The 19,885-nt window shown below is 39.6% G+C and overlaps 1 long non-coding RNA gene and 1 pseudogene across 2 annotated transcripts in view; one reads left to right on the top strand and one right to left on the bottom strand.

Annotated features, from left to right (window-relative positions):
• Positions 1-19,885, top strand: part of LOC144637313 (uncharacterized) — a 180,900-nt gene that overhangs the window by 26,599 nt on the left and 134,416 nt on the right. The window lies entirely within an intron of this gene.
• Positions 1,001-6,871, bottom strand: LOC144635539 (uncharacterized; annotated as a pseudogene). The gene is made up of 4 exons (XR_013567378.1): positions 6,826-6,871; positions 4,939-6,518; positions 1,917-4,739; positions 1,001-1,339 (listed from the first exon to the last, which is right to left on the bottom strand). The product of XR_013567378.1 is annotated as an uncharacterized LOC144635539 (transcript).

Here is a 19,885-nt window from a genome sequence, read left to right as displayed (position 1 = left end):
TAAGACAATTAAACTACTTTTAATTAAGTATCAGTATACCTTTTTTGTCCTAAAATGAAAGTTCACATATTCTTTATAAAATTGCTGCTTTGAGGTTTCTTGGTTTCCAACAAGCAGTGGCAAAAAACTTCGCATTTCACTGAAAAGTTTCCCCAGGGAGTGAAAAAAATGCGTGTGCCATCTGATTGATTTTAATGAAGGTAATACTGCTTCGACGACAAACGAATCACGGAATTCGCGCCTAGCATCTCACATTCTCCACATACCCATTAGGAGAGTTCCCACAAACATGTCCACATCAAAAACATTAGTCAATTACTTTTTTTTCAAACTGTACAAAAAAACTATAAACTATATACACCGCACTAATTGAGTACTGAGTAAGATTTATCTGTGACGGTATTAAATATACAGTCAATCAAAAAAGTTCATCTCAGTCGAGATTTCCACAACGCATTAAAGCTTCCAATTTTAGTTCCCAGTCTCCTTCTGTCACCTCGCCTTAAAAGTTGTTCTGAAATGTGGCTCTTGTCAGGCTGGGTTTACGCATTTTCTGCGTGTAACGGTGATTATGCCATTTCTCTGAGGTCATACAAGCTTGCTTGTTCCACGGTCAGTAGATGGGTGACAAACAGTTTACTGGACAAGCATGTGATCACCATCTCAAAATCTAACACGCGCCAAGAGATTCCCGCGTGGGCTGCGTTTTGACAATACGTGAGCTTTCAAACCAATCAATGGCCAACAAAATATGTAAGGCTAATCATTTTTCCACAAACATACTTGAAAAATTATCAATTAAGTTTCTTTGTATGTGATTTTAAATGCACAGTGGCTTTGTTAAGCCAATTTTCCTAAGAGGAAACTTAGCCTTTCATATCTACTGGCATTGTTGTTACAGCTTTACTCGCGTTTCGTCTCTTCCTTACTGAACTATACAACCACACTTAATAACAATTAAGGAAACTCAAATAATTAACTAATATTCTATTTAACCCAAAAAAAAAAAAAAATTAAATTTTACAATTATACAAATTGGGAATGACATTTGTAATGGTTTGCAATGAAAAGTAAAAGCGCCAATCTTTTGAGAGATAAGTCCTGGTTTTTTTCATACGCAGGCAACCGCGGGATTATCTCAACTGTGAACTTGAAGAAAATTGGTTAACTTGTAAAAGGCCTACTTTTGGAAAATATTTATAGCGACGACGTTTTGGTTGTTTTGTAGTATCACTGCAGGAACAAGCTACAGGGAAAATACACACGCTGTGAAAAGGATATAAAGAAGTCTGTTAACTACTCGACAAGTAGTTTTCTTTGTACTTGATTCATACAGCTTCTGCAAAAGAAAACAATCTATTATGGCCAAGACCTCTATCTTAACTTAAACTATTAAATTATTCTGTCCGAACCTCGGCAAAGGTTTCAAGAGCTGCAGAATATTTGCCACAGGTAAATTGCAAGGCATTTACAGTCATGATCATTGCGTTTGACGTAAAAAAAGGTAACCATGCACTGCCAAACTTTTACATTGATGGTGTTGTTAAACGTAAGCTAACCTAAGGTTCTGATGTACAACGACATGATCAGCGGATTTCCTTTCTTGCTGATACTTTCCTAACATTTGCGAGTGCACACCCAAGAGGCAACTTTAAGCCAAAACGTACTTTACTTCTTAAACTGAAAGATTGGAGGTATATTCAAAGAAATATGCCAATTGCAAGAGATGAGCACAATAGAGAATCAAAAGAAACTCTTTTCACTTAAACTTATGTTTATTTTGAAATCAACTTAAAGCTGTCGAAAAATTTGTCAAAAGACTGAAACTTCACACTTCACGGAACAAATGTACAAGCACAGATTAAAACTACAAATAAATTTAAATTGATTCAACTTTACCAAAAAATGCTACTCACGATGCTTTTACTGATTTTCTCCAAATTCTATTGTGACGTCATCACCAATGAGCACAAATGGAGCCCAGTACTTTACGGCACCAAACTTCTCTGATTCTCTCAGGAATTTCATAGCCCGGTTTAGAGCTACACTGGCGTTACATCCGCAACCAGATGTTCGTAGAAACATTTCATAAACTCCATGGTGGCCTCGTCATCAATTGCCCAGAGTGCCACCAAAACGGATCGAGCACCAGCACCCAGGAAAGCTCTTGCAATACCGACCACACCCTCAGGCGTGACCTTCCCTTGAGCACTGTGACAGCAACTAAGCACAACGAGCCTTGCACGCAGCTTTACCGCTTGCATATCTGACATTTTCAACATGAAATCTTTCTCTTCAAGAATCCTGGATGACCGTGCGGGATTTGGAGCCAAAGCAATTTCACCGGCTTCCATATCGCCATGTGCTGCAATGTGAACCAGGGCAACGGAACCCATTCGTCTCAGCACCTCTTCTTTCGTGGCTTCTTTTCCAGTGAGAGGTGGGGTACCAAGCAAGTCTCCTATCATCTTGACTTCTTTCCTGGCGTATGGCAACGGCGATAAAATGGACTCACCCAGCTCATTTGTAACTTCCTTAACACATGGATCACCCACGAGCAAGGCTCCACTCCTTCTGTGATAGTCCTTAGCAGAATTTGCGATCAGTTGTAAACTCGTCAATGACGGAAGAATGCGTATCCTAACAGATTCACTTAGATACTTGAGTTCATCGTCTAAAAATGCAGAATAAGGAGCCAAGCACAATGGACCATCTGGGACAATGATTAATTCGTCACCTTGAAGTAAGTCTGCAATAGGGCCAATAATACAATCATGAAAGAGGCGCAAGGAATTGTTTTTGCCTGGTAATGCCTTTACAGTTTCCTGAACAAATTCTTCACTAGGGGGCAGTTTCTTTCTAAGCTTATCCAGTGAGCGATTTTCACAGGTAACTCTAGCAGCAATTGCATTTTCTTTGAAAACATCTTTCCTTACAGACTCCAAGAAGGTAACAGCGTCTTTACCTGCTACTTCTTTTTGTCTAAAGTGAAGATTCTTTCCTTTGCAGAGTACCCATAAATTAATTTTTGTGCTTTCAAGTGCTACAAAAACTGTTTGGGTTGATATATCACTTAATACGTCTGAGACCTTTAATCTAGGCTCAGATGACCCAGACACTAGCAGTTCAGAATCATATTGTAATTTCATGAGATCCATTAAGGCCTGGGCTCGTCCTTGTTCAGCAACAAACAAAGCTTCGTCAGTCATTTGAAGCCTTACTAGAGTTCTCCAAAGAGCGGTGTAAGCATGTTCACACACCTGACGAAAGGATATTTTCCATACATCTTCGGACTTCAAAAGAGCTCTCACATCACTGTAAACTCTTACACTGGATCGATAATAATCAAGAGCTTCATGCAAAGCACCCGAGAATTCAAAATCACCTCCCAGAGAATAAAATGCGGCTCCTTCTCCAGCCCTGTCACCCAGTTCTTTGGCAATGCTAAGATGTTGGTTGTGGTACGTTATGGCTTGTTTAAAATCACCCAGACTTTGGTAAGCATTGCCAAGATTGCCATAAGCACGTCCTTCTCCAGCCCTGTCACCCAGTTCTTTGGCAATGCTAAGACGTTGGTTGTGGTACGTTATGGCTTGTTTAAAATCACCCAGACTTTGGTAAGCATTGCCAAGATTGCCATAAGCAGCTCCTTCTCCAGCCCTGTCACCCAGTTCTTTGGCAATGCTAAGATCTTGGTTGTGGTACGTTATGGCTTGTTTAAAATCACCCAGACGTCGGTAAGCATTGCCAAGATTGCCATAAGCACGTCCTTCTCCAGCCCTGTCACCCAGTTCTTTGGCAATGCTAAGATGTTGGTTGTGGTACGTTATGGCTTGTTTAAAATCACCCAGACTCTGGTAAGCATTGCCAAGATTGCCATAAGCAGCTCCTTCTCCAGCCCTGTCACCCAGTTCTTTGGCAATGCTAAGATGTTGGTTGTGGTACGTTATGGCTTGTTTAAAATCACCCAGACTCTGGTAAGCATTGCCAAGATTGCCATAAGCAGCTCCTTCTCCAGCCCTGTCACCCAGTTCTTTGGCAATGCTAAGATGTTGGTTGTGGTACGTTATGGCTTGTTTAAAATCACCCAGACGTCGGTAAGCATTGCCAAGATTGCCATAAGCACGTCCTTCTCCAGCCCTGTCACCCAGTTCTTTGGCAATGCTAAGACGTTGGTTGTGGTACGTTATGGCTTGTTTAAAATCACCCAGACTCTGGTAAGCATTGCCAAGATTGCCATAAGCAGGTCCTTCTCCAGCCCTGTCACCCAGTTCTTTGGCAATGCTAAGATCTTGGTTTTGGTACGTTATGGCTTGTTTAAAATCACCCAGACGTCGGTAAGCATTGCCAAGATTGCCATAAGCACGTCCTTCTCCAGCCCTGTCACCCAGTTCTTTGGCAATGCTAAGATGTTGGTTGTGGTACGTTATGGCTTGTTTAAAATCACCCAGACTCTGGTAAGCATTGCCAAGATTGCCATAAGCAGTTCCTTCTCCAGCCCTGTCACCCAGTTCTTTGGCAATGCTAAGATGTTGGTTGTGGTACGTTATGGCTTGTTTAAAATCACCCAGACTCTGGTAAGCATTGCCAAGATTGCCATAAGCAGCTCCTTCTCCAGCCCTGTCACCCAGTTCTTTGGCAATGCTAAGATGTTGGTTGTGGTACGTTATGGCTTGTTTAAAATCACCCAGACTCGGTAAGCATTGCCAAGATTGCCATAAGCACGTCCTTCTCCAGCCCTGTCACCCAGTTCTTTGGCAATGCTAAGACGTTGGTTGTGGTACGTTATGGCTTGTTTAAAATCACCCAGACTCTGGTAAGCATTGCCAAGATTGCCATAAGCACCTCCTTCTCCAGCCCTGTCACCCAGTTCTTTGGCAATGCTAAGATCTTGGTTTTGGTACGTTATGGCTTGTTTAAAATCACCCAGACTCGGTAAGCATTGCCAAGATTGCCATAAGCACGTCCTTCTCCAGCCCTGTCACCCAGTTCTTTGGCAATGCTAAGATGTTGGTTGTGGTACGTTATGGCTTGTTTAAAATCACCCAGACTCTGGTAAGCATTGCCAAGATTGCCATAAGCAGGTCCTTCTCCAGCCCTGTCACCCAGTTCTTTGGCAATGCTAAGATGTTGGTTGTGGTACGTTATGGCTTGTTTAAAATCACCCAGACTCTGGTAAGCATTGCCAAGATTGCCATAAGCAGTTCCTTCTCCAGCCCTGTCACCCAGTTCTTTGGCAATGCTAAGATGTTGGTTGTGGTACGTTATGGCTTGTTTAAAATCACCCAGACGTCGGTAAGCATTGCCAAGATTGCCATAAGCACGTCCTTCTCCAGCCCTGTCACCCAGTTCTTTGGCAATGCTAAGATGTTGGTTGTGGTACGTTATGGCTTGTTTAAAATCACCCAGACTCTGGTAAGCATTGCCAAGATTGCCATAAGCAGCTCCTTCTCCAGCCCTGTCACCCAGTTCTTTGGCAATGCTAAGATGTTGGTTGTGGTACGTTATGGCTTGTTTAAAATCACCCAGACGTTGGTAAGCATTGCCAAGATTGCCATAAGCAGCTCCTTCTCCAGCCCTGTCACCCAGTTCTTTGGCAATGCTAAGATGTTGGTTGTGGTACGTTATGGCTTGTTTAAAATCACCCAGACTCTGGTAAGCATTGCCAAGATTGCCATAAGCAGCTCCTTCTCCAGCCCTGCCACCCAGTTCTTTGGCAATGCTAAGATGTTGGTTGTGGTACGTTATGGCTTGTTTAAAATCACCCAGACACTGGTAAGCATTGCCAAGATTGCCATAAGCACGTCCTTCTCCAGCCCTGTCACCCAGTTCTTTGGCAATGCTAAGATCTTGGTTGTGGTACGTTATGGCTTGTTTAAAATCACCCAGACGTCGGTAAGCATTGCCAAGATTGCCATAAGCACGTCCTTCTCCAGCCCTGTCACCCAGTTCTTTGGCAATGCTAAGACGTTGGTTGTGGTACGTTATGGCTTGTTTAAAATCACCCAGACTCTGGTAAGCATTGCCAAGATTGCCATAAGCAGCTCCTTCTCCAGCCCTGTCACCCAGTTCTTTGGCAATGCTAAGATGTTGGTTGTGGTACGTTATGGCTTGTTTAAAATCACCCAGACTCTGGTAAGCATTGCCAAGATTGCCATAAGCACGTCCTTCTCCAGCCCTGTCACCCACTTCTTTGGCAATGCTAAGATGTTGGTTGTGGTACGTTATGGCTTGTTTAAAATCACCCAGACTCTGGTAAGCATTGCCAAGATTGCCATAAGCAGCTCCTTCTCCAGCCCTGTCACCCAGTTCTTTGGCAATGCTAAGATCTTGGTTGTGGTACGTTATGGCTTGTTTAAAATCACCCAGACGTCGGTAAGCATTGCCAAGATTGCCATAAGCACGTCCTTCTCCAGCCCTGTCACCCAGTTGTTTTGCAATGGTGAGATGTTGGTGGTAGTCGTCGATCTTTCTTTTTGGGTCATGTTTGTATACGTATATTAATGTCACGAATGTGCCTGCCTGGTGTCAACTTTATACCTAGTAAGCATGAAATACCGGTTTAAATGACATTATATGGCAGCGCAGATATATTATTTTTATTTTAGAGTGGTAAAAACAATATTATACGAATGAGCGCAGCGAATGAGTAAAACATTGTTTTTAACACGAGAAAAGACAGAAGTCACGAATTGAGTAAAAGTTAAACGAAACAACCGTGCAAAGGCGGAAAATGACGTCATCGATATCCTCATTAGTGAGGATTTTACAGTCAAACCGGATGTTCTTTTTATCGGACCTTTCTAATATTGCGGCGCAATGTACCAATACCGATTAACAGTTGGGTGAGTTTCCAAGTTTCGGTTATCATTTTGTCGTAAAAAACGAGGTAATACCACCTCTGTTTCAAAGAAACAGAAAATAGTTGCCCCTTAGTCGACTGTTTATCAACAGAATTTGAGAAATTAGCGACAGGCTTAGTTCAAATCGCCAAACGGGAATCACGCTTCAAAAATAAAAACGTAAGCCGTAACTTACGGAGCAAATTTGAATTTTTAAGTGCAATTACTAGTTTGGCGATTTGAAATAAGCCTGTCGCTAATTTCTCGCAGGCTGGCAAGAAACAGTCGGCCATAGGGCAATTACCCGGGGGGACACTCCCATATATGAGCTATATAGGTATGTGCCGCTGTAAAGGGTATGGTTTTTAGTCTGAGATAGGATATAGAAATCAGAAAGTTTTGGTCTAGAATAGGGTAGCATTTGCCGGAAAGCTGATCGGTGTTATGACGAATTAAGTCCAGAATAGCAATAGAAACACAGAAGAGAAAGAGGCTTTCCTAAACGTAAATAAAATCATCGCGGCATCGTTGTTGACAGATGGTTTTCCATTAAAACACTGATAGTAGTGCAAGTCTGCGATAGGGTATGGATTTTTGGTGTCTAGTCTAGTAAAGGGTTGCAAAAACCAGCTGAACATGGTCTGGTATAGGGCACACAGCGGTCAAACGCAGCGCGCGTGCGCAGTTTTTGTGCAATTCCCGCCAAAATTCTCCATACAAAGTCTTAAATTTTTCGAAAACTTTCGCTTTAAAGCCAAAAGTTAACGCCGTCCCTGGAAAGTTAAGGTTTATACGCCGCTAATGGATTGGAAATTTAGTAATTCATCTCCACTGAGTTTCCCAGCTTGAAATGTTCTTTCCTCGTACTATTTCTTTAACAATTTCTTACAAAAGTTTGCCCACTTTCGAGTCAAAAGTTCGAGGTGGCGAAGACCGGATGTGACGTCAACTTTTGCGTTTGACCGTTGTGAAGGTATAGGGCAAGGGCTTCAAATTCCCAGCGGCACACCCCCACCCAAAAATATACAGGGTGCCCCCCGGGGGCAATTATTTCCTCCTTTTTTAAACAGAGGTGGAATTGTTATGTTTTATACGGGAAAATGAAAACCGGAACTTGGCAACTTACTCGAGCAAATTTTAATTGAAAGTTGTAAGTTGCGACGAGCGAACTGTCAATCAATATTGAAACATTTCGCCGCAACATTGCAGAGTTCCCATCAAAAGAACATCTGGTTTGACTGTAAAAATATTTAATTGATGAAAAGCCGTCGAATTACATCCTATCTCTGGTATCTGAGCAACATAATTACGCTACTCGAAGTGCATCCTTGCAATACTTAAATCCCGTTTTCCCTAGTATAAATATAAGGAAATTTTGTCCCCCTGTTATTGGATGTTACTATTGGAATGACCTTCCTTTATATATACGTAACATGCCAACTAGAAAACTTTTTAAAAAAGCACTTTATGTACCAGTTTTATTTTGCTCAGTACTAACTACTTCATACCTCTTCCTCTCTTATTTTAAGTTTACTTTTTTGATCCAAACCATTATAAGTGTAATTACACCAAGGGCATTAAATTAGCTTACTATATTTTTGCCCTTTTCCATTTCTTTTTTTTTTCTTGTTGTTTTGTTTTGAATATAATCATTGTAAATTTTGGAATGGAATAAATAAATAAATAAATAAATAAAATGAAAAAAATACGGCAAAAAACGTTTCGTGCAAATTTTATGCGCGGTCTATTTTTTAAAAGAACACTCGCGTCTATATAATAAATATGAAACAGAATCGCATAGCTGGGAGAATTCTCGCCATCTGATTGGTTATCGAGGCGAGGTATTCAGAGTGAAATTGCGACTTGAAAGCGAGGCAGAGCGATATTGCACCGTAGCAACGCGTAGCTTCACATAGCAACGCAGGCAAAAATTGGAAACGGTTATGTTTCAATGCTCTCCGTTTACAAAGCAGAAACCTGACCGAGGTAAGGAAACAGAGGATTCTCCTTGTTTTAATTTCAGTTACGACTTTCTTACGAGCAGCGGTTAAACAATGTTTTCTTTCACCGCCTCAGAGAAACGGAAAATTAAAATGTCCGTACCGTATGAACAAACTCGCGAGTAAAAAGCAGTTACTCTTACACGACCACTGTAGAAACGTTCGCTAAAAGAAAGAAATGTTACAAATTCCTCGTGTAAAAGAATAGCTGCTTATTTTGTCGAAGTAATACTGTTGATAGTTTGATAGTTTGACAGTAATGCCGTTTTCGTACAATAAAATCTACACGAAACAGAAGAAAACAACGACAATTTAACTGCATGCTGTAAACTTGATAAAAACAAAAAAACAGTTGTATAAAAAATTTTTGCAGTGAAATGCTCCAATTACAAACTCTCGATTAGAATGACGTGCGTAAATGTTGCAACATTCACCCACAAACAAAAATGAAATTGGGTTTTCTTTCTAATTTTAAAAAGGCTATGCGATTCAAAGAAAATCCATTTACCTGACTCGTGAATTCCACGTTAAATTTCGCGATTCGTGCGATATCGGTTTTTCAAGTGAGATTCAACGTGGAATTCCCTCGTCAGGTAATGGATTTTCCTATAATATTTTGGTAGGTAAATTAATGTACTTAGTAATGTTTTTATGTCAAGTAGTCAGTCAAGTAATACTGTGTTATTTTATGAAAATAAAGGATGATATAATTTAAGCTCGGAGAAAGACAATGAGAAAGATATTATTCAGTCAATGACAGAAGCTACTCGGAAAAAATTCCGAGTTCTACAAACAGGAATCGAACCTATGACCTTCCGAACACCGGTCTACCACTGAGCTACAAGAGACTCGTGGGAGCTAGGCCATGTAAGTAGGTTCAAATGTGATAAACTTCCTGCGAACTACTAGTTATAGTAACTATTTTCTAAGAAGCTTGTCAGTTTTTACATCAGACGTTTCCAGATTGTCAGATTCGCTTGTTGAATTTTTGTCTTCTTCGTCCACGTTGTAAGCTCTGTACAATATCAAACTTTTAGTTAGTTTCTTTGCGAAGAATGAGAGTATTTACACGTTTTCCTTTTCCAGTTTAGTTGCGAATTTTGAATTTGCCGCTTTCAAAAAGAACAAATACACAACTTAAAAACTTGAAACTAACTTCGCACAGACCAAACTCTGATGTTGGAAGACTGTCTTTTAGACATAGGTCCGCGATGGGCATAGATAGTCCTTTAGACATAAGTCCGCAAAGGCTTGCAATTGGAACACTTTACCTCAATCAGTTAAGAGATCTTAAGAGCATAAAGGATCACCATAGATTTAAAAACAAACTTCGTTTTCTTTCTACAACAATTGAGAATATAGCCTTTAATCAATCTGCTTTTGTTTGTAATAAGGATTTAGAAAATTATAAATATTTTTAGGAACCTTAAATTTAATTTATAATTTTATTCTATGATTTCTACACAATTTTTGTAATCATTAGGTTTACTTAAATTTCAAAATAAGATTTTTATATTAATTTTGTAACTTGTAATTAGTTAATCACGGGTCCACATCAGCTTTATGCTGCCGAAAACCGACCTGCGTTAACAAAAAAATATGGATGGATGGATGGATGGATGGATGGATGGATGGATGGATGGATGGATGGATGGATGGATGGATGGATGGATGGATGGATAGATAGATAGATAGATAGATAGATAGAAAACTTTATTTAACGACGGTAGCTTTGTTCAAAAATTACAAATAATTGTACTTTTGTTTTTCACAAAAGCCGTCAATTACTATATTAATTACATTAAGAAAATAGTGACTAGATTACAATATAAGTTAACATACAATTATCTATATAAATAGCTATGAACAAAAAGGATCAAACGTGTTTACAAACTATTCTAAAAATCGACAGAGAGATTGAAAGATTCTAGTTTCTTTTTAAAAACTCTCATTGATTTTTCGTATTTCAGATCGTCTGGTAATGCATTCCAGATCTTGACTCCAGTATAAGCAAAACTTTTTCTGTAGTAGTCCGTTTTAACTACAGGTAAGGCTAGGTTCCTTCCTGAAGTCCTAAGATTATATACCGAACTGCCAATGTTTCTTGAAAAAATGTCTTCTAAATAGGTTGGAGTCATACCGTTCATGATTTTAAACATCATGAGAGCTTTTTGTTTGTTTCTCTTTTCTTTAAGGTTAGACCAGCGAAGTTTGTTAAATAACTCATTTGTCCGAATTTGATAATCTGCGCCAGTGATCACTCGGGCAGCACGATTTTGCAACTTTTGTAATTTGTCATTGAGGTGGTCACTTATATCGTTCCATACAATGCTACAGTAGTCAAAGTATGGTTCAACAATTGACTGGTAAACGCTTAGTAAGTTGGATGTAGGAACGAAAGGCTTAATCTTTTTAATGACACCTATACCAGATGATACTTTCTTCGAGACACTAGAAATATGAGAGTCCCATGTCAGAAACTCGTCAATTTCTATACCTAGACATTTGCTACTGTGTGCTTGTCTTAGCGAAATTCCGTTTAAAGAAAGATTAAGCCCTTGGGTGAAAGTCGCTATCCGTTGCCTAGATCCAACTAACATATATTCAGTTTTTCAAACATTCAAAGTGAGTTTATTTGCTATAAGCCAATTTTGAAGAAATAGTAAATCCACACTCATATCATTTTGTAATTCAGGGATGCTGCACGCAGTGAAAGTCATATTAGTATCATCTGCATACATTCTTGTGGTAGCGTAATCCGTTATTTTGGCAAGATCATTTATATATATTAGAAACAAGAGTGGCCCAAGTATCGAACCCTGGGGAACTCCACACGTTAGAATGGCTTTTTCGAATGGATGGATGGATGGATGGATGGATGGATGGATGGATGGATGGATGGATGGATGGATGGATGGATGGATGGATGGATGGATGGATGGATGGATGGATGGATGGATGGATGGATGGATGGATGGATGGATGGATGGACAGCTTATGACTGTTTAACTAGGAACAGTCCGTGTGGCAAAGTCCCGGCCAAGAAAGAACCAGTAGGAAAGTTCGGATTTAGTTCGAAAACGTTGCCATATAAAAATCACTTTTATCACCTAAACTGCTTTGTTTTACAAGGATTACTATCCTTGGTTGAGAAAAACTGTACCCTTTACTTTCTGCGGATCTTTCTCGAAAGTCTTGAAGGAAATTTCGGAAATTTTCTCAAAAGAATTAATACACGAGGGCTTTAAATACGGGCACTGAAAATTTTAAACAAAACTAAACAAGAAACCACGTAGGACAAGAACAAACTACACCAGGTTAATTAGAAATGACTAATACAATGTATAACCGAAGGAGACAATTTATTATAGTTGAATTTCCTAAGATTTGAAAGCAGAAATGTCTATCACTCTTAAAAACAACGACAGTAACACATGGCAGCAATTGACCCTGAAGATTGACCTGAATCCAAAATTTCGTATATCGTGTTGTGAATGTCATGCTACAATACAACGCAACTTTTATCAAGCGACAAAAGCAATTTTAATTTTATTTTTTAGTGGATGAATGAAGTATTAAAGAGGAATAATATTTGATATCTTTGACACTGCAGCCAGCAAAGTCCCCAGCAAACAATAAAAAGACGCGAAAAGCGATCCATTTTTAAATAAAGCTCCAAAACTTGTCATGAGTTTAATACTTCGTACGTGATCTCAGTAGAAATGCTCCCATGGGAAAGAAACACGTGCTTCCGTATTGACTTTGATAGAAATTCTCCCATTTGGTACTATGAGAAATGTATCCAGTTAAGTAACGAGAATCTTTATGTTGACATCAGGGCTGTACTAAAATGAATTTATTGTTTGTACTCCTAGCTGTACGTTTTGTTGTCAATTTTTGTGCCGCGAAAATCACCGAAAATTATACAACAAAGAGTTATTGTACAATAGCGGATTGAGAACGATCCTGGTACCAGGCATCTTTCTTTTCCGTACGTAGTGTTTGTTTTGTCCCGTTTTATTGCTTAAACTTCGGATTCTTTCGATAAAATAAACCGGTTTACATGTTTGCAAGCGAGCACTCATGTCTGTTATTTTCGTGTTTTCTACTCTAATGTTTGTAGTTACTGATATTCACCACTGAAAGTTATACTAAAACATTCGTCTCGGGGATTATTTAACAATAATTACTTCGCCTTCGAAGAATAATTGTTAAATATGAGAGTACCCAACCCCCCGGGGTCCTTGCAATCTGTCTGGGTGATCCGAGGACACTCCAAAATCTGCGAAGTTCTCTCCGCTCTTTTGGTAATGTTTTGAACGGAAATTGCAAACTAAAGGAAACCGAAAATTGAATTCTGGTCAAATGTGCGCTGTGCAAGTACAGTGAAGCGTTATATGATCTGTCCACATTCTCGAACATTTCGAATTGAGACAATGAACTACAACTTAAATGAATTGTTATTGCATGGTAAAGAACGTCAAAACACAGCCATGATTTTTCACAATACAGTGAGTGGAATCTGTCGATTTTTCGAGCCTCCCGAGAACTTGAACCAAAAGAAGTTTCCCATCTTTTAGTCGAACGCTGAAATTTTACCCACAATTCCTCAAACGTCCGATTTCTCGAACCAAATGTCGTTTCTCTTGGAGGTAAAAAAAACAAACTGGTTTCCACTGTACCTTAAAAGGAGAAGTTCACTCCAGAATGGCCATTTATTTACTTAACGCCAATAAAAAGTTCGTACAAAGATATGCTATTCACCAAAATTTCAGCCTCCAACGTGCGTTATAACCCTACAAAATCTTTCTCTGAAGTAGCCCAAAACTCGACAACTGAACGCCGCCATCTTGGAGCTGATAATGTATGCGTGACGTCAAAGAGCTCAGTCTAAAGTTTGGCGGGAAAATTTAATAGTCGAAACTCCATGTTTCTTTGTAGTGGCTTTTGTTTGTCAAAATACCTGTTTGTGCAGCTTGATTTCACTCAAACAGAGCTCCAAGAAATACAAAAAGAGGTATTTCTTTTTACCCTCTTCCAATATTTAAAAGAACATTTGCTCAAAAGCGGACACAAATATTTGTGTGTTCCAAAACTATATGGAAGGCTGCTTCAAAGTAGATCACAGATACAGTCTCCTACATGGAAATACCCACAACATTAACCATTTTTAAGAAATCTCCTTCTGTAACTCCCTTCAAACGAAATGCAAGCGAAAGGAGGCAAAAGAATAAGGAAAGAATAGAGGTTAGTCATTTTGCCTCCGTATTTTCGCAAGCTAACACCGCCAGCGTTTATTTCAAACTTGGCCTGGTAAAACCGAAGTTTATTTGAAGCCAGTTTTTAATCGGGGTTGATTTATTATTATCTATTCTTCGAGACCCATGATTTTTTCGTCGTCCTGCCCGACAAATTTAACTGTTCCTGTGTCTACGAGGATGATTATTACCAAAGTGCCCTTCCTCCCTAATTGTCACTCCGCTCTCCCTTTCGAAAAAGAAAAAAGAACGCCTGATCGCAGGTTACAGTATTGCATACGGCACGTGCATGTTGCAATCAAGATTTGTTACAAACAAAACATAAACAGCCCATGAGCCTATAAAGGGCAATGTCGCCAACGTCCTCCGCGGTTATAAACGTCCTATAAACAACAGTGTGTCAGTCAAGACGACCCGAACGCGAACATTGCTGTTTCATTTTGTTTAGAGCATCCATCCAGTAAGTTTACGCCGGACGTTTTCTTGAACATTATAAAAAAAAAATACCAAAAATAGCGGGCAGTACCAGTTTGTCGTAAAATATATTTACTTGTTTACTCGACCGCAAATAAACGACGGGACCTCGATCAAACGCCACCGGCAATTATTTAAAAGTTAGCAGTTTTGACCCGGCGTTTTTACGAAGCTGGCCTTTAATCGGGAAGCCGCGTTTAATCGAGAAAATACGGCGACGGCAACAACAACAATAACAAAAACAACCATATTGTTTGCCAGAAAAAATATAAATAAATACAGCATAAACAAAAATTGACTTAAGTGTAATACTCCATAATTTTCGAGCTTTTTTAAAAGTTCGCGGACACCGTACCTCACCGATTTCGCTGAAATTTGGCATGCAGTCTTGTTTTAGGGTCCTAACTACCAAATGGATATTAAAAAGTTTCAATTCTTTTTATTTTGGAAAATATCGAGAAGGCCGACTTGAAGCGTCCGTGACGGCCCGCCAACATGGCGGATCGAAGGTGTTCTTGTTACTTCGACACTGAACCTGCCGTCACAGTTTCTCGATCATACTTGGTATAGTTATAAAGAACTATCTTTCTTCTTTTTATATATCAAAATAGATTCGGCAAATGTTGAGTTTAGATGATCAACGGCCAAGAAGTTCGAAGGTATGTTAACGATGTTTTGAACAGTCTCAAATTTACTACAAAATGAAAGGCTTATAACTCCACTGTTATCTCGATTTAGAACAAGCCATTTACCATGAACAAAGCTTGTTCATTGGTGAATTGATTCCATTAATAAAAAAATTGGGGAAATGTAACCGTTAAGAATAAAAAATTATGGAACCTCTAGTAAATTGGCCATTTCAGCGCCATATCTGCGGATCAGCTCATTTAACAGCAAATAATCAGGAGAAACATGAAAGGGTTACAGTCGTTTATAATAAGCAGTTTCCATGTATTCTTTGCTTATCTTAAACAAATACATGATCTTTGCCAAAGATATGGCGATTTTTGAGCGTACGATCGTTTCTCCAAATTTTTATGTCGGCAACTTTATTTTATTTGTTGTCGAGATTATACGCTGTTGTTATTCAATATTCGTTTCACAAGAACTTCTGTTGCTCGCATTTCCCAAATCACTGTTTAAGAAATTGCCCATTCCGTAACAGGGTCATTCTTACTTTTTCTTTAAAAATTACCAGGAAAGCAAGAATGTCATAGAACGGTTTTATACTAGTGAAAATACCTGTCAGACATAACTTCAACTGTTCGTGTTATCTGGCTGTTTTCACAAATATGCAAAATTAAGGAATTCTTAAAGTGCCTATCTTTAACTATTTCACGCTTAAAGATTCCTCTAAATCTTTTCGCCTACCTTTTGGCCAAACGAAGTTTTGTGTCTCCAGGCAAAATGCTCGTTATCAGCAATGAAAGTCGAAGAGATACAGAAGCTCGAGTAAAATTCTAACTGCTGTGAAATGAACATCGTTTGAGCTTGACGTGTATTTATAGATTGCTCATTTAACAGCAAATAATCGGGAGAAACATGAAAGGGTTACAGTCGTTTATAATAAGCAGTTTCAGGTATTCTTTGCTTATCTTAAACAAATACATGATCTTTGCCAAAGATATGGCGATTTTTGAGCGTACGATCGTTTCTCCAAATTTTTATGTCGGCAACTTTATTTTAGCGGAGCTCGCAAGGCGCCGAAGGCGCCTTGTGCGGAGCCCCATAGACAGGCAAATGGTATGAAAGAAGGAACACTATGGAAATGAGTTTTCATGGTCAACATGGATAGCGGCATGGTTCGCGGGCGCGTACGTACGGCGTACGGAGTTGCGCAAGATGGCCGCCATAGTTTGATGGTAGAAATAGTGAAGCAAGAAGGCCGTATAAAGGCGGCCGTATAAAGGCGGCCTTTAAAATTTAAAGAGGTTTGAAAAGAAAAACAAGAAGCAATGAAACAAAATGTGGCTGAAAATTACGTGTAGAAAGTAATCGACCGCCAAAAAAGTGGACATTGAGAGCCATAATCGATCGATGACTTTCGTGTCTATCTGTAAAGCCAGCATCGTACATGAAGGAGCATTCGAAAGCTAAATCGGGTTGATAGAATAAACAAACCATTTTATTGCTACGGGGTAAAAAAAAAAAAAAGAAAAAAAAAGGAAAAAAGAAAAAAAAAACTTGACCCTCTGGGATTTGAACTCACGAACTCCGGATCCGCAGACTGGCACCTTACCGATTGAGCTAATCCGACAGACTCTGAAAATGCACGTTGAATATATCCTATATCAATGTAATAGATATTGTGGAGTCTACTAAACTGCTGCGAAACTATAACAGGATCGCGAAACTATTTTCTATTGCTAGAAAGCAGATAATTTACTGTACTCTAAAGTAATTTTTCGTGCCATGAGTAATGATTTTGCCCCGCTTTAAGATTATTATTTCTGTCGTACTGCTGACATTCGGTTTAACCGTGAGCTATTTAAATTTGTCTTGAACCTATAAACCGCCATAAACATTAGTACTTTGGCCGCTTATTCACTAGAATGAAAACATTGTAAGCTCCAGTGAAAATTAAATAAATGGGGAGCTCCGCTTTTAGGCTTGCCTAAATCTATATATTATTTGTTGTCGAGATTATACGCTGTTGTTATTCAAGTATTCGTTTCACAAGAACTTCTGTTGCTCGCATTTCCCAAATCACTGTTTAAGAAATTGCCCATTCCGTAACAGGGTCATTCTTACTTTTTCTTTAAAAATTACTAGGAAAGCAAGAATGTCATAGAACGGTTTTATACTAGTGAAAATACCTGTCAGACATAACTTCAACTGTTTGTGTTATCTGGCTGTTTTCACAAATATGCAAATTAAGGATTTCTTAAAGTGCCTATCTTTAACTATTTCACGCTTTAAGATTCCTCTAAATCTTTTCGCCTACCTTTTGGCCAAACGAAGTTTTGTGTCTCCAGGCAGAATGCTCGTTATCAGCAATGAAAGTCGAAGAGATACAGAAGCTCGAGTAAAATTCTAACTGCTGTGAAATGAACATCGTTTGAGCTTGACGTGTATTTATAGATTGCGCTTGAGCTCCGTTAATTAAGTTTATTCATTTGGCGATCAGATAAAAATCAATGAATGATCAGAGTTATTAAAGTCCATTTCTAAGCACGAGAGACACGGAAGTTCATTTCAGAAGCATTTATGCATAGAAATACCGGTTTATTTTTGAGCAGTAAATCTGCATTTATAATATAGCTGGGAGTTTGGGGTGTTTTTTGGTGTGTTTTTTTTGAGGGGGCTCGGGGGGGGGGAGGGGGGTGTGGAAGTGGTGCCTTCGTATCCTCTTTTGTTCTTTTACACAGTGGCCTGAATTTGGAACAGTTCGGGGAATGGATTATCAATTACTCTTCGTTATGCCATGTCACCCCTTAATGTGGGAGCGCCGCGCCTCAATTCACGATAAAAAATTTATGGCCGCCCGGTCCATTTATGTAGTTCTCCGCCAGGTCTCTCAATAGGCAGGTTACGAGCCTAGTGGCCCATCAGGCCGGAGCTCATACCGGTTTCCGCAACGTGAAGCGACAACGAGTATTTTTTACTCCACCCGGATGGGATGCTATTCCATCGCAGGGTTACCTCCCTTCCCGAAAAGCTAAAGATTGACTGGTAATCATTTTTACACCTGGGTAAGGAAAGGGACTCTGGGAGTTGAGAGGCTTTCCAAAGAACTTAACGCATTGTCCCCCAAAAGCTCTATCCAGGACTGTTTGGTCCAGAGTCCAGCGCAGTTACCATTATTAGGCCATCACGCTCCCCAACCGTGTAAGAAAGTGCAAAAATCTGCTTGTATAAGCCCTGGGGTTGTACAGTTTGGTACGAAATGTGGGTTTTAAATGTGTTAATTAAGTTAATTCATTTGGCGATCAGATAAAAATCAATGAATGATCAGAGTTCTTAAAGTCCATTTCTAAGCACAAGAGACACGGAAGTTTGTTTCAGAAGCATTTATGCATAGAAATACCGGTTTATTATTGACTGACGCGGTTAAAAAGTACTCGGCTTCTAGCGGTAAATCTGCATTTATAATAGCTGGGAGTTTGGGTTTTTTTTTTTGGTGTTGTTGTAGGAAGGCGGGGGGAGGGGGTGGAAGTGGTGCCTCCGAATCCTCTTTAGATCTCTGACACAGTGGTCTGAATGTTGAACAAAAGAGGTCATCTGTTAATAAGCATAATGCGAGCTGATTTTGAAATGAACATGACTTTACGTTTGTGTCATCAGTAATTATCGTGTTCGAAGAAGGCGTGGCTTACTCGCGGCAAGAACAACATAATAACAGTGAAGCTAACACATTTTCCTCATTGATTTGAAATGAATTTCGAATCAATTCTTTTTAGGGCAAGTTAAAAGATACAAATGTTTTTCGTCCAGATTTTTACAAAAAAAAACAAAGCAGGTGAGAACTTGGCTGTTTTTGTTATCTCGGACTTTTTTTTTATTAAAGTCGAACCTCTCCATAAGGACACCTCTCGTGATGCGTCATGACTTACATCACGTATGTCCTTATCGCCGACCTAGGTGAAGAAAGGGACTACCGTAATTACTCGAATAAGCGCCGCGGCGCTTATTAAATTTTTTACGCCTCCAGTGCGGCGCTTATTCGAGGGCGGCGCTTATTTGAGGGCGGCGCTTATTAAAAAGTTTGACGCCACAAAGAATCTAATCCTTTACATTTATTAAAATAGGGTCCCCTGATTGCCAAAAGTCGTCTCTTGCTGAAGATTGTACTGAAGAATGTTCAATAGAAAAACTGAGCGGTGAAACAAGCACTTTGAACTGCAGAACGTCGCTTTTGATGGAAAGAAATGTCCAAGTTTGTTTAAGAGTTGCTTTGTAGTTCTGTTTCTAGTTAAACAGATTTCCTTGAATAAGCGCCGCATCGGGACTGCGGCGCCGGGGGCGGCGCTTATTAACTTTTTTGTCCGAAATGCGGCGCTTATTCGAGGGCGGCGCTTATTCGGGGGCGGCGCTTATTCGAGAAAATACGGTATGATAGTACAGAGGCTTTCCGAAGAACTCAACGCAATATCCTCCCAAAGCTCGAACCGGGATTTAAAAATCTCAAAAAAGTGTTAATATGAATTGTAAATCCACTCATAGCGGTCTGGCCTTACTAAAACCTGGAGAGAGAAAAAGACAGTGGGCAGATAAATGAAAGCTGCTCGAGAGTACGCTGTTGAGCAGATTCTGTGAAATTCCCCTTTTTATCCTTTTCTCTCATAAGCCCTCCCAATTCAAGGCCCATATA

This window comes from Oculina patagonica, chromosome 13 (genome assembly GCF_052425735.1).
Source record: "Oculina patagonica isolate OP01 chromosome 13, crgOcupat, whole genome shotgun sequence".
NCBI lineage: Eukaryota > Metazoa > Cnidaria > Anthozoa > Scleractinia > Oculinidae > Oculina > Oculina patagonica.
This window is presented reverse-complemented; position numbering and strand designations above follow the sequence as displayed.